Raw genomic sequence first — 15,414 nt, forward strand, 5'->3', positions numbered from 1 at the left:
GTCTGAACTCAGATCACGTAGGACTGTTAATCGTTGAACAAACGAACCCTTAATAGCGGCTGCACCATTAGGATGTCCTGATCCAACATCGAGGTCGTAAACCCCCCTGTCGATATGGGCTCTTGAGGGGGATTGCGCTGTTATCCCTGGGGTAGCTTGGTCCATTAATCAATTATATTGGGTCTGGTCACTGTTAGCACTTTGAGGGGTAGCTCTAGGTAAAGAGGTATGGTCTTGTTTTTGGAGGATTTGTTCTCCTCCAAGGTCGCCCCAACCGAAAAATATCGACCAGGCTCTGCGATGGTAGTGGCCCCAGTGGGGTTGATTGAGGATTCGCGGTGGTCGTTGATTTTTAAGTTCCACAGGGTCTTCTCGTCTTATGTTCACATCCCCGCTTTTGCATGGGGAGATCAATTTCACTGATTATCTGTGAGAGACAGTTAAGACCTCGTTTAGCCATTCATACAAGTCTCGATTTATGGGACAATTGATTGCGCTATCTTTGCACGGTTAGGATACCGCGGCCGTTAAACCTAAGTCACCGGGCAGGCATCACCTTCAATACTTGTTTAATTTGCTGAAGGCTATGTTTTTGGTAAACAGTCGGGCCTTATTAATTTGCCGAGTTCCTTTCACAGATTTTAATCGCTCTTATAGGCGCTCCTGAGTCGGGTTAACAGGGTTAGTTAATACGTGGTCTTGTAGGGGTTTTTGTATCTGTCTAGGTCTGTTAATAATGTTTCTATGTAAGCTTGCGCCGTTAGAGGGGTGTGGCCCTGTACATGAGGGGCCTAGGATGATTCCTAGGATTGTTATGAGGATGGCAGCGGTTTTGGTGATAAGGGGTATGGTTATTGGGGGGGTTTTGGTTGGTGTGATGAAAGAGGTAATGATTATTCCTGCTGTAATGCTGCCTAGGGCGAGTCGGGTTAGGGGGGCGGTGATTAGTGGGTTGTTTTCGTTTATTGATACTATTGGGGGGATTCGGGTTTGTCCAGCTTGGACTAGGATGGTTATGCGGATGCTGTAGGTTGCGGTGAATGCTGTGGCTATAAGGGTTAGGAGTAGGGCTCAAGTATTTAGGTATGATGTGTTTAAGCTTTCGATGATGAGGTCTTTTGAGTAGAATCCGGCTAGGAATGGGGTTCCTATCAGCGCCAGGTTTCCGATGGTTAGGCAGGAAGTAGTGACTGGGAGTATTTTCTGTAGGCCTCCTATCTTTCGGATATCTTGTTCTCCGTTTAGGTTGTGGATGATAGACCCTGAGCATAGGAATAGTATGGCTTTAAAGAAGGCATGGGTTGAGATGTGTAGGAAGGCTAGTTGTGGGAGGTTTAGTCCGATAGTGACTATTATTAGTCCTAGTTGGCTGGATGTTGAGAAAGCAATGATTTTTTTGATGTCATTTTGGGTTAGGGCGCATGTGGCAGCGAATAGGGTTGATAGAGCACCTAGGCATAGGCAGGCAGTTAGGGCTGTCTGGTTGGTGGCTAGCAGGGGGTGCATGCGGATGAGCAGGAAGATTCCGGCTACTACTATGGTACTGGAGTGCAGTAGGGCTGATACTGGGGTGGGGCCTTCTATTGCTGCGGGCAGTCATGGGTGGAGTCCAAATTGGGCGGATTTTCCTGCGGCTGCGAGGATTAATCCTATGAGGGGGAGGATTGGGGTTTGGTGGGGGTGTACGGCTTGTTGGATCTCTCAGGTGTTGAATGTTGAAGCTAGTCATGCTATGCTCAGGATCAGTCCGATGTCTCCGATTCGGTTGTAGATTACGGCTCGTAGGGCGGCGGTGTTGGCATCTGCTCGGCCTTGTCATCAGCCGATGAGAAGGAAGGACATGATTCGTACTCCTTCCCAGCCTACGAATAGGAGGAATATGTTGTTTGCGGTTGTTAGGAGGAGTATGGCGACTAGGAATGTCAGTAGGTAGGTGAAAAATTTTGTTACGTATGGCTCTGAGGCCATGTATCATATGGCGAATTGTAGGATTGATCATGTTACAAATAGGGCGATTGGAAGAAATGTTATTGAGTATTGGTCTATTTTTAGGCTCAGGGGGATTTTAAAGTTTATAATGAATTTTCACTCCCAGTGGCAGGTGACAGATTCTACTCCCGAGTAGATGAATGCGGTTGTAGGGGCTAGGCTAATTAGGAATGCGGTTTTAACAGCGCGGGTGGTGGCTTGTGGGGTGTATTTAAAGTTTTTAAATAGAAATGGCAGGATGATTGGGGTTAGGAGGATTGTCAGCGTGAGTAGTGTGAGGGAGTTGATTAGTAGTGTGGGGTTCACTACTTTTACTTGGATTTGCACCAAGATGGGTGGTTCCTAAGACCAGTGGATTGCTGTTATCCTTTAAAAGTAAGGGGGCTGAGGTTTTAGGCTCAGATGTAAGAGTTAGCAGCTCTTGTTGGTTAAACCCTCCCCTCGGCAGGTAAGAAGGTTTGAACTTCTATTCTTAGAATCACAGTCTAATGTTTGGTTTAAACTATACTTGCATGAGGGGATTCCGGAGATCAGTTCGGGTTTGAGGATTAGGAGGAATATTGGGATAATGTGGAGTGTTATGAGCAGGTGTTCTCGCGTGGTTGAGTTTTGCATAGATGTGATGTGGGAGGGGATTGAGCCTCGTTGGGTCATTAGTAGTATGAATAAGGTGTAGGAGGCGGTTAGTAGGGTTGCGATTCCTGTTAGGATGATCGTGAAGGCAGATCAGTTGAATAAGGTGATTATAATGGTTAGCTCTGCTATGAGGTTTGTTGTTGGGGGTAAGGCTATGTTTGTTAGATTGGCCAGCAATCATCAGGTAGCTATGAGTGGTAGGAGAGGTTGTAGGCCTCGTGTGAGTAGTAGAATTCGGCTGTGCGTACGTTCATAGTTTGTGTTGGCTAGGCAGAATAGTATGGAGGAAGTTAGTCCATGGGAAATTATTAGGATCATTGCCCCTGAGAATGATCAGTGGGTTTGGATTATTCCTGCGGCGATAACTAGGCCTATGTGGCTAACGGATGAATAAGCGATTAGTGATTTTAGGTCTGTCTGTCGTAGGCAGATTGAGCTAGTCATTAGGGCGCCTCATAGGGCCAGGGTTAGGAAGGGGTAGTGCAGGAGGTTGGACAGTGGGCCCATAAATAGAGTGACTCGTATAATTCCGTATCCTCCTAGCTTTAGTAGTAGGGCGGCGAGGAGTATTGAGCCTGCGATGGGTGCTTCTACGTGGGCTTTTGGCAGTCAGAGGTGTAGGCCGTATAGTGGGGCTTTTACTATGAATGCTATGAGCAGTGCTAGACCTGATAGTATTCCTGTCCATGAGGTGGATAGGGTTGGGTGGGTTAGTTGTAGGGTTGGCAGGTGCAGGGTGCCAATTTTCACGTATAGGTGTATGATTGTGATTAGCAGGGGTAGAGAGCTTACTGGCGTGTAGAATAGCAGGTAGATGCCAGCGCTTAGGCGTTCTGGTTGGTTCCCCCATCGGGTGATTAAGATTAGGGTGGGAATGAGGGTTGCTTCAAATGAGATGTAAAATAGTGCTAGTTCTGTGGTGGAAAAGGCTAGTAGGATGAATGGCTGGACTGCGACTAAGGTTGAGATAAAGATTCGTTTGCGTTGTAGGGGTTCTTGTTGCAGGTGGTTTTGGCTTGCTATGATTATGAGTGGGAGTAGTCAGCAGGATAGTACTAGGAGGGGGGATGAGATTTGGTCAATTCCTGTTCAGTTGGATAAAAATTTGTAGGGGTAGTAGGTTGGGATTAATCACTGGTCTTAGGAACCACCCATCTTGGTGCAAATCCAAGTAAAAGTAGTGAACCCCACACTACTAATCAACTCCCTCACACTACTCACGCTGACAATCCTCCTAACCCCAATCATCCTGCCATTTCTATTTAAAAACTTTAAATACACCCCACAAGCCACCACCCGCGCTGTTAAAACCGCATTCCTAATTAGCCTAGCCCCTACAACCGCATTCATCTACTCGGGAGTAGAATCTGTCACCTGCCACTGGGAGTGAAAATTCATTATAAACTTTAAAATCCCCCTGAGCCTAAAAATAGACCAATACTCAATAACATTTCTTCCAATCGCCCTATTTGTAACATGATCAATCCTACAATTCGCCATATGATACATGGCCTCAGAGCCATACGTAACAAAATTTTTCACCTACCTACTGACATTCCTAGTCGCCATACTCCTCCTAACAACCGCAAACAACATATTCCTCCTATTCGTAGGCTGGGAAGGAGTACGAATCATGTCCTTCCTTCTCATCGGCTGATGACAAGGCCGAGCAGATGCCAACACCGCCGCCCTACGAGCCGTAATCTACAACCGAATTGGAGACGTCGGACTGATCCTGAGCATAGCATGACTAGCTTCAACATTCAACACCTGAGAGATCCAACAAGCCGTACACCCCCACCAAACCCCAATCCTCCCCCTCATAGGATTAATCCTCGCAGCCGCAGGAAAATCCGCCCAATTTGGACTCCACCCATGACTGCCCGCAGCAATAGAAGGCCCCACCCCAGTATCAGCCCTACTGCACTCCAGTACCATAGTAGTAGCCGGAATCTTCCTGCTCATCCGCATGCACCCCCTGCTAGCCACCAACCAGACAGCCCTAACTGCCTGCCTATGCCTAGGTGCTCTATCAACCCTATTCGCTGCCACATGCGCCCTAACCCAAAATGACATCAAAAAAATCATTGCTTTCTCAACATCCAGCCAACTAGGACTAATAATAGTCACTATCGGACTAAACCTCCCACAACTAGCCTTCCTACACATCTCAACCCATGCCTTCTTTAAAGCCATACTATTCCTATGCTCAGGGTCTATCATCCACAACCTAAACGGAGAACAAGATATCCGAAAGATAGGAGGCCTACAGAAAATACTCCCAGTCACTACTTCCTGCCTAACCATCGGAAACCTGGCGCTGATAGGAACCCCATTCCTAGCCGGATTCTACTCAAAAGACCTCATCATCGAAAGCTTAAACACATCATACCTAAATACTTGAGCCCTACTCCTAACCCTTATAGCCACAGCATTCACCGCAACCTACAGCATCCGCATAACCATCCTAGTCCAAGCTGGACAAACCCGAATCCCCCCAATAGTATCAATAAACGAAAACAACCCACTAATCACCGCCCCCCTAACCCGACTCGCCCTAGGCAGCATTACAGCAGGAATAATCATTACCTCTTTCATCACACCAACCAAAACCCCCCCAATAACCATACCCCTTATCACCAAAACCGCTGCCATCCTCATAACAATCCTAGGAATCATCCTAGGCCCCTCATGTACAGGGCCACACCCCTCTAACGGCGCAAGCTTACATAGAAACATTATTAACAGACCTAGACAGATACAAAAACCCCTACAAGACCACGTATTAACTAACCCTGTTAACCCGACTCAGGAGCGCCTATAAGAGCGATTAAAATCTGTGAAAGGAACTCGGCAAATTAATAAGGCCCGACTGTTTACCAAAAACATAGCCTTCAGCAAATTAAACAAGTATTGAAGGTGATGCCTGCCCGGTGACTTAGGTTTAACGGCCGCGGTATCCTAACCGTGCAAAGATAGCGCAATCAATTGTCCCATAAATCGAGACTTGTATGAATGGCTAAACGAGGTCTTAACTGTCTCTCACAGATAATCAGTGAAATTGATCTCCCCATGCAAAAGCGGGGATGTGAACATAAGACGAGAAGACCCTGTGGAACTTAAAAATCAACGACCACCGCGAATCCTCAATCAACCCCACTGGGGCCACTACCATCGCAGAGCCTGGTCGATATTTTTCGGTTGGGGCGACCTTGGAGGAGAACAAATCCTCCAAAAACAAGACCATACCTCTTTACCTAGAGCTACCCCTCAAAGTGCTAACAGTGACCAGACCCAATATAATTGATTAATGGACCAAGCTACCCCAGGGATAACAGCGCAATCCCCCTCAAGAGCCCATATCGACAGGGGGGTTTACGACCTCGATGTTGGATCAGGACATCCTAATGGTGCAGCCGCTATTAAGGGTTCGTTTGTTCAACGATTAACACTGGGGATGCACTGCAGTGAGTCCAGAGAGTGCACTGGCACCACTGGGGATGCAGTGCAGTGAGTCCAGAGAGTGCACTGGCACCACTGGGGATGCAGTGCAGTGAGTCCAGAGAGTGCACTGGCACCACTGGGGATGCGGTGCTGGGAGTCCAGAGAGTGCTTTGGCACCAGTGGGGATGCAGTGCAGTTACTCCAGAGACTGCACTGGCACCACCGGGGATGCAGTGCAGTGAGTCCAGAGAGTGCACTGGCACCACTGGGGATGCAGTGCAGTGAGTCCAGAGAGTGCACTGGCACCACTGGGGATGCAGTGCAGTGAGTCCAGTGAGTGTACTGGCACCACTGGGGATGCACTGCAGTTAGTCCAGAGAGTGCACTGGCACCACTGAGAATGCACTTCAATGAGTCCAGAGAGTGCACTGGCAGCACTGGGGATGCACTGCAGTGAGTCCAGAGAGTGCAGTGGCACCACTGGGGATGCACTGCAGTGAGTCCAGAGAGTGCACTGGCACCACTGGGGATGCACTGCAGTTACTCCAGAGACTGCACTGGCACCACTGGGGATGCAGTGCAGTGAGTGCAGAGAGTGCACTGGCACCAGTGGGGATGCACTGCAGTGAGTCCAGAGAGTGCACTGGCACCACTGGGGATGCACTGCAGTGAGTCCAGAGAGTGCACTGTCACCACTGGGGATGCAGTACAGTGAGTCCACAGAGTGCACTGGCACCACTGGGGATGCAGTGCAGTGAGTCCAGAGAGTGCACTGGCACCACTGGGGATGCAGTGCAGTGAATCCAGTGAGTGCACTGGCACCACTGGGGATGCAGTGCAGTGAGTCCAGAGAGTGCACTGGCACCACTGGGGATGCAGTGCAGTGCGTCCAGAGAGTGCACTGGCACCACTGGGGATGCACTGCAGTGAGTCCAGAGAGTGCACTGTCACTACTGGGGATGCAGTGCAGTGAGTCCAGAGAGTGCACTGGCACCACTGGGGATGCAGTGCAGTGAGTCCTGAGAGTGCACTGGCACCACTGGGGATGCAGTGCAGTGAGTCCAGAGATTGCACTGGCACCACTGGGGATGCAGTACAGTGAGTCCACACAGTGCACTAGCACCACTGGGGATGCAGTGCAGTGAGTCCAGAGAGTGCACTGGCACCACTGGGGATGCAGTGCACTGAGTCCAGAGAGTGCACTGGCACCACTGGTGATGCACTGCTGTGAGTCCAGAGAGTGCTCTTGCACCACAGGGGATGCAGTGCAGTGACTCAAGAGAGTGCACTGGCAGCACTGGGGATGCAGTGCAGTGAGTCCTGAGAGTGCACAGGCTCCACCGGGGATGCCCTGCAGTGAGTCCAGAGAGTGCACTGGCGATGCAGTGCAGTGAGTCCAGAGAGTGCACTGGCACCACTGGGGATGCAGCGCAGTGAGTCCAGAGAGTGCACTGGCCCCACTGGGGATGCACTGCAGTGAGTCCAGAGATTGCACTGGCACCACTGGGGATGCAGTTCAGTGAGTCCAGAGAGTGCACTTGCACCACGGGGGATGCAGTGCAGTGACGCCAGAGAGTGCACTGGCAGCATTGGGGTGCAGTGCAGTGAGTCCAGAGAGTGCACTGGCACCACTGGGGATGCAGTGCAGTGAGTCCAGAGAGTGCACTGGCACCACTGGAGATGCACTGCAGTGAGTCCTGAGAGTACACTGGCTCCACCGGGGATGCCCTGCAGTGAGTCCAGAGAGTGCACTGGCACCACTGGGGATGCAGCGCAGTGAGTCCAGAGAGTGCACTGGCCCCACTGGGGACGCACTGCAGTGAGTCCAGAGAGTGCACTGTCACTACTGGGGATGCAGTGCAGTGAGTCCAGAGAGTGCACTGGCACCACTGATAATGCACTTCAGTGAGTCCAGAGAGTGCACTGGCACCACTGGGGATGCACTGCAGTGAGTCCAGAGATTGCACTGGCACCACTGGGGATGCAGTACAGTGAGTCCACACAGTGCACTAGCACCACTGGGGATGCAGTGCAGTGAGTCCAGAGAGTGCACTGGCACCACTGGTGATGCACTGCTGTGAGTCCAGAGAGTGCTCTTGCACCACAGGGGATGCAGTGCAGTTTCTCAAGAGAGTGCACTGGCAGCACTGGGGATGCAGTGCAGTGAGTCCTGAGAGTACACTGGCTCCACCGGGGATGCCCTGCAGTGAGTCCAGAGAGTGCACTGGCGATGCAGTGCAGTGAGTCCAGAGAGTGCACTGGCACCACTGGGGATGCAGCGCAGTGAGTCCAGAGAGTGCACTGGCCCCACTGGGGATGCACTGCAGTGAGTCCAGAGAGTGCACTGTCACTACTGGGGATGCATTTCAGTGAGTCCAGAGAGTGCACTGGCACCACTGATAATGCACTTCAGTGAGTCCAGAGAGTGCACTGGCACCACTGGGGATGCACTGCAGTGAGTCCAGAGATTGCACTGGCACCACTGGGGATGCAGTACAGTGAGTCCAGAGAGTGCACTTGCACCACGGGGGATGCAGTGCAGTGACGCCAGAGAGTGCACTGGCAGCATTGGGGTGCAGTGCAGTGAGTCCAGAGAGTGCACTGGCACCACTGGGGATGCAGTGCAGTGAGTCCAGAGAGTGCACTGGCACCACTGGGGATGCACTGCAGTGAGTCCTGAGAGTACACTGGCTCCACTGGGGATGCCCTGCAGTGAGTCCAGAGAGTGCACTGGCGATGCAGTGCAGTGAGTCCAGAGAGTGCACTGGCACCACTGGGGATGCAGCGCAGTGAGTCCAGAGAGTGCACTGGCCCCACTGGGGATGCACTGCAGTGAGTCCAGAGAGTGCACTGTCACTACTGGGGATGCAGTGCAGTGAGTCCAGAGAGTGCACTGGCACCACTGGGGATGCAGTGCAGTGAGTCCAGAGAGTGCACTGGCACCACTGAGAATGCACTGCAGTGAGTCCAGAGAGTGCACTGGCACCACTGGGGATGCAGTGCAGTGAGTCCAGAGAGTGCACTGGCACCACTGGTGATGCACTGCAGTGAGTCCAGAGATTGCACTGGCACCACTGTGGATGCAGTGCAGTGAGTCCAGAGACTTCACTGGCACCACTGGGAATGCAGAGAAGTGAGTGCAGAGAGTGCACTGGCACCACTGGGGATGCAGTGCAGTGAGTCCAGAGAGTGCACTGGCACCACCTGTGATGCAGTGCAGTGAGTCCAGAGAGTGCACTGGCACCAATGGGGCTGCAGTGCAGTGAGTCCAAAGAGTGCACTGGCACCACTGGGAATGCACTGCAGTGAGTCCAGAGAGTGCACTGGCACCACTGGGGATGCACTTCAGTGAGTCCAGAGAGTGCACTGGCACCACTGGGGATGCACTGCAGTGAGTCCAGAGAGTGCACTGGCACCACTGGGGATGCACTTCAGTGAGTCCAGAGATTGCACTGGCACCACTGGGGATGCAGTGCAGTGAGTCCAGAGAGTGCACTGGCACCACTGGGGATGCAGTGCATTGAGTCCAGAGAGTGCACTGGCACAACTGGGGATGCACTTCAGTGAGTCCACAGAGTGCACTGACACCACTGGGGATGCAGTGCAGTGAGTCCAGAGAGTGCACTGGCACCACTGGGGATGCAGTGCAGTGAGTCCAGAGAGTACACTGGCACCAGTGGGGATGCAGTGCAGTGAGTCCAGAGAGTGCACTGGCACCACTGGGGATGCAGTGCAGTGAGTCCACTGGCACCACTGGGGATGCAGTGCAGTGAGTCCAGAGAGTGCACTGGCACCACTGGGGATGCAGTGCAGTCAGTCCAGTGAGTGCACTGGCACCACTGGTGGTGCAGTACAGTGAGTCCAGAGAGTGCACTGGCACCACTGGGGATGCACTGCAGTGAGTCCAGACAGTGCACTGGCACCACTGGGGATGGCCTGCAGTGAGTCCAGAGAGTGCACTGGCACCACTGGGGATGCAGTGCAGTGAGTCCAGAGAGTGCACTGGCACCACTGGGGATGCAGTGCAGTGAGTCCAGAGAGTGCACTGGCACCACTGGGGCTTCAGTGCAGTGAGTCCAGAGAGTGCACTGGCACCACTGGGGATGCACTGCAGTGAGTCCAGAGAGTGCACTGGCACCACGGGGGATGCACTGCAGTGAGTCCAGAGAGTGCACTGGCACCACTGGGGATGCAGTGCAGTGAGTCCACAGAGTGCACTGGCACCACTGGGGATGCAGTGCAGTGAGTCCAGTGAGTGGACTGGCACCACTGGGGATGCACTGCAGTGAGTCCAGAGAGTGCACTGGCACCACTGAGAATGCACTTCAGCGAGTCCAGAGAGTGCACTGGCACCACTGGGGATGCACTGCAGTGAGTCCAGAGAGTGCACTAGCACCACTGGGGATGCAGTGCAGTGAATCCTGTTAGTACACTGGCACCACTGGGGATGCAGTGCAGTGAGTCCAGAGAGCTCACTGGCACCACTGGGGATGCAGTGCAGTGAGTCCAGAGAGTGCACTGGCACCACTGGTGATGCAGTACAGTGAGTCCAGTGAGTGCACTGGCACCACTGGGGATGCAGTGCAGTGAGTCCAGAGAGTGCACTGGCACCACTGGGGATGCAGTGTAGTGAGTCCAGAGAGTGCACTGGCACCAACGATGATGCAGTACAGTGAGTCCAGAGAGTGCAATGGCACCACTGGGGATGTAGTGCAGTGACTCAAGAGAGTGCACTGGCACCACTGGGGATGCAGTGCAGTGAGTCCAGAGAGTACACTGGCACCACTGGCGATGCACTGCAGTGAGTCCAGCGAGTGCACTGGCACCACTGGGGATGCAGTGCTGTGACTCCAGAGAGCGCACTGGCACCACTGGGGATGCAGTGCAGTGAGTGCAGAGAGTGCACTGGCACCACTGTGATGCACTTCAGTGAGTTCAGAGAGTGCACTGGCACCACTGGGGATGGGTTTCAAGCCAACTGCATTAACCGCTCATGCTTCTTTCTTATGAGACGTTAGTAAACCAATTACATAGCCTTGTCAAGACTAAATCACAGGTAAAAATCCTGTACATCTCATGTGGCCAACCACTCCCAACTAGGATTCCAAGAACCAGGAGGTTCGGTGAAAATAGGGCTAGTGCTATTAGAGGGGTGATTATTAGGGTAAGCCCTAAGCTGTCTTTAATGGAGAAGTATGGGTGGAATGGGATTTTGTCGCAGTCTGATACGATTCCTAGTGGGTTATTTGAGCCTGATTCGTGTAGGAAGGTTAGGTGGACTAGGGTGATTCCTGCAATTAGGAAGGGCAGTAGGAAGTGGATGGCGAAGAATCGGGTTAAGGTTGGATTGTCTACTGAGAATCCTCCTCAGGCTCATTCTACTAGAGTTTGCCCAATGTACGGGATGGCTGAGAATAGGTTGGTGATTACGGTGGCCCCTCAGAATGACATTTGTCCTCATGGTAGGACATACCCTACGAAGGCAGTTGCTATTAGGGTGAGTAGGAGGATTACTCCTGTGTTTCAGGTTTCTTTGTATAGGTAGGAGCCGTAGTAGAGGCCTCGTCCGATGTGTAAGTAGATGCAGATAAAGAAGAGCGAAGCACCGTTGGCGTGGAGGTTGCGGATGAGCCATCCGTACTGGACGTCTCGGCATGTGTGAGCTACTGAGGAGAAGGCGAGTGAAGTGTCTGCGGTGTAGTGTATGGCTAGTAGCAGGCCTGTTAGGATTTGTGTGGCTAAGCAGATGGCTAGAAGGGAGCCGAAGTTTCATCAGGCAGAGATGTTGGAGGGGGCGGGTAGGTCGATTAGGGAGTTGTTGATTATTTTTAGTAGGGGATGGGATTTGCGGATGTTAGGGGCCATTAGTGAGTCTGTGTGTTATTAGGATTATTACCAGGATGGAGAGGGCGAAGGATCCTAGGTAGGCCTTAATTAGCCCTGTGTGTATTGAGGTTGCGGCTTTGCTTGCGGCTACTTGTAGTTCAGCAAGGCCCTCTGGCCCTATTTTTTTGAGTCAGGAGAGGTCGATCAAGTGTAGGGCAATGTTTTGTCCCTTTTCTAGTAGGTTTTTGGAGAAGAATCGGTGTACTAGGGGGTTGAAGTACCCTAATGCAGAGGAGAAGTTTATGAGGGGGTTTGGTTTGGGGTGAGTGAGGGTGTGTGTTATGTTCGATAGTTCTAGGGCTAGGATGATTCCTAGGATTGTTATGAGGATGGCAGCAGTTTTGGTGATAAGGGGTATGGTTATTGGGGGGGTTTTGGTTGGTGTGATGAAAGAGGTAATGATTATTCCTGCTGTAATGCTGCCTAGGGCGAGTCGGGTTAGGGGGGCGGTGATTAGTGGGTTGTTTTCGTTTATTGATACTATTGGGGGGATTCGGGTTTGTCCAGCTTGGACTAGGATGGTTATGCGGATGCTGTAGGTTGCGGTGAATGCTGTGGCTATAAGGGTTAGGAGTAGGGCTCAAGTATTTAGGTATGATGTGTTTAAGCTTTCGATGATGAGGTCTTTGGAGTAGAATCCGGCTAGGAATGGGGTTCCTATCAGCGCCAGGTTTCCGATGGTTAGGCAGGAAGTAGTGACTGGGAGTATTTTCTGTAGGCCTCCTATCTTTCGGATATCTTGTTCTCCGTTTAGGTTGTGGATGATAGACCCTGAGCATAGGAATAGTATGGCTTTAAAGAAGGCATGGGTTGAGATGTGTAGGAAGGCTAGTTGTGGGAGGTTTAGTCCGATAGTGACTATTATTAGTCCTAGTTGGCTGGATGTTGAGAAAGCAATGATTTTTTTGATGTCATTTTGGGTTAGGGCGCATGTGGCAGCGAATAGGGTTGATAGAGCACCTAGGCATAGGCAGGCAGTTAGGGCTGTCTGGTTGGTGGCTAGCAGGGGGTGCATGCGGATGAGCAGGAAGATTCCGGCTACTACTATGGTACTGGAGTGCAGTAGGGCTGATACTGGGGTGGGGCCTTCTATTGCTGCGGGCAGTCATGGGTGGAGTCCAAATTGGGCGGATTTTCCTGCGGCTGCGAGGATTAATCCTATGAGGGGGAGGATTGGGGTTTGGTGGGGGTGTACGGCTTGTTGGATCTCTCAGGTGTTGAATGTTGAAGCTAGTCATGCTATGCTCAGGATCAGTCCGATGTCTCCGATTCGGTTGTAGATTACGGCTCGTAGGGCGGCGGTGTTGGCATCTGCTCGGCCTTGTCATCAGCCGATGAGAAGGAAGGACATGATTCGTACTCCTTCCCAGCCTACGAATAGGAGGAATATGTTGTTTGCGGTTGTTAGGAGGAGTATGGCGACTAGGAATGTCAGTAGGTAGGTGAAAAATTTTGTTACGTATGGCTCTGAGGCCATGTATCATATGGCGAATTGTAGGATTGATCATGTTACAAATAGGGCGATTGGAAGAAATGTTATTGAGTATTGGTCTATTTTTAGGCTCAGGGGGATTTTAAAGTTTATAATGAATTTTCACTCCCAGTGGCAGGTGACAGATTCTACTCCCGAGTAGATGAATGCGGTTGTAGGGGCTAGGCTAATTAGGAATGCGGTTTTAACAGCGCGGGTGGTGGCTTGTGGGGTGTTTTTAAAGTTTTTAAATAGAAATGGCAGGATGATTGGGGTTAGGAGGATTGTCAGCGTGAGTAGTGTGAGGGAGTTGATTAGTAGTGTGGGGTTCACTACTTTTACTTGGATTTGCACCAAGATGGGTGGTTCCTAAGACCAGTGGATTGCTGTTATCCTTTAAAAGTAAGGGGGCTGAGGTTTTAGGCTCAGATGTAAGAGTTAGCAGCTCTTGTTGGTTAAACCCTCCCCTCGGCAGGTAAGAAGGTTTGAACTTCTATTCTTAGAATCACAGTCTAATGTTTGGTTTAAACTATACTTGCATGAGGGGATTCCGGAGATCAGTTCGGGTTTGAGGATTAGGAGGAATATTGGGATAATGTGGAGTGTTATGAGCAGGTGTTCTCGCGTGGTTGAGTTTTGCATAGATGTGATGTGGGAGGGGATTGAGCCTCGTTGGGTCATTAGTAGTATGAATAAGGTGTAGGAGGCGGTTAGTAGGGTTGCGATTCCTGTTAGGATGATCGTGAAGGCAGATCAGTTGAATAAGGTGATTATAATGGTTAGCTCTGCTATGAGGTTTGTTGTTGGGGGTAAGGCTATGTTTGTTAGATTGGCCAGCAATCATCAGGTAGCTATGAGTGGTAGGAGAGGTTGTAGGCCTCATGTGAGTAGTAGAATTCGGCTGTGCGTACGTTCATAGTTTGTGTTGGCTAGGCAGAATAGTATGGAGGAAGTTAGTCCATGGGAAATTATTAGGATCATTGCCCCTGAGAATGATCAGTGGGTTTGGATTATTCCTGCGGCGATAACTAGGCCTATGTGGCTAACGGATGAATAAGCGATTAGTGATTTTAGGTCTGTCTGTCGTAGGCAGATTGAGCTAGTCATTAGGGCGCCTCATAGGGCCAGGGTTAGGAAGGGGTAGTGCAGGAGGTTGGACAGTGGGCCCATAAATAGAGTGACTCGTATAATTCCGTATCCTCCTAGCTTTAGTAGTAGGGCGGCGAGGAGTATTGAGCCTGCGATGGGTGCTTCTACGTGGGCTTTTGGCAGTCAGAGGTGTAGGCCGTATAGTGGGGCTTTTACTATGAATGCTATGAGCAGTGCTAGACCTGATAGTATTCCTGTCCATGAGGTGGATAGGGTTGGGTGGGTTAGTTGTAGGGTTGGCAGGTGCAGGGTGCCAATTTTCACGTATAGGTGTATGATTGTGATTAGCAGGGGTAGAGAGCTTACTGGCGTGTAGAATAGCAGGTAGATGCCAGCGCTTAGGCGTTCTGGTTGGTTCCCCCATCGGGTGATTAAGATTAGGGTGGGAATGAGGGTTGCTTCAAATGAGATGTAAAATAGTGCTAGTTCTGTGGTGGAAAAGGCTAGTAGGATGAATGGCTGGACTGCGACTAAGGTTGAGATAAAGATTCGTTTGCGTTGTAGGGGTTCTTGTTGCAGGTGGTTTTGGCTTGCTATGATTATGAGTGGGAGTAGTCAGCAGGATAGTACTAGGAGGGGGGATGAGATTTGGTCAATTCCTGTTCAGTTGGATAAAAATTTGTAGGGGTAGTAGGTTGGGATTAATCACTGTAGGCTTAGGGCAGCGATTAGGAGGCTGTATAAGGTGGTGTTAGTCCATAGAAATTTTGGTGGAGACAGCAGGGCTGTTGGAAGAAGTATGATTGTGGGTAGGATGATTTTTAGCATTGCAGGAGGTTTAGGTTGTGTAGATGGTCGGAGCCATGTGTGCGGGTGGAGGCTACTAGGATGGCCAGGCC

The sequence above is a fragment of the Anser brachyrhynchus genome, assembly GCF_964034855.1.
Source record: "Anser brachyrhynchus genome assembly, contig: SCAFFOLD_39, whole genome shotgun sequence".
NCBI classification, from domain to species: Eukaryota; Metazoa; Chordata; class Aves; order Anseriformes; family Anatidae; genus Anser; species Anser brachyrhynchus.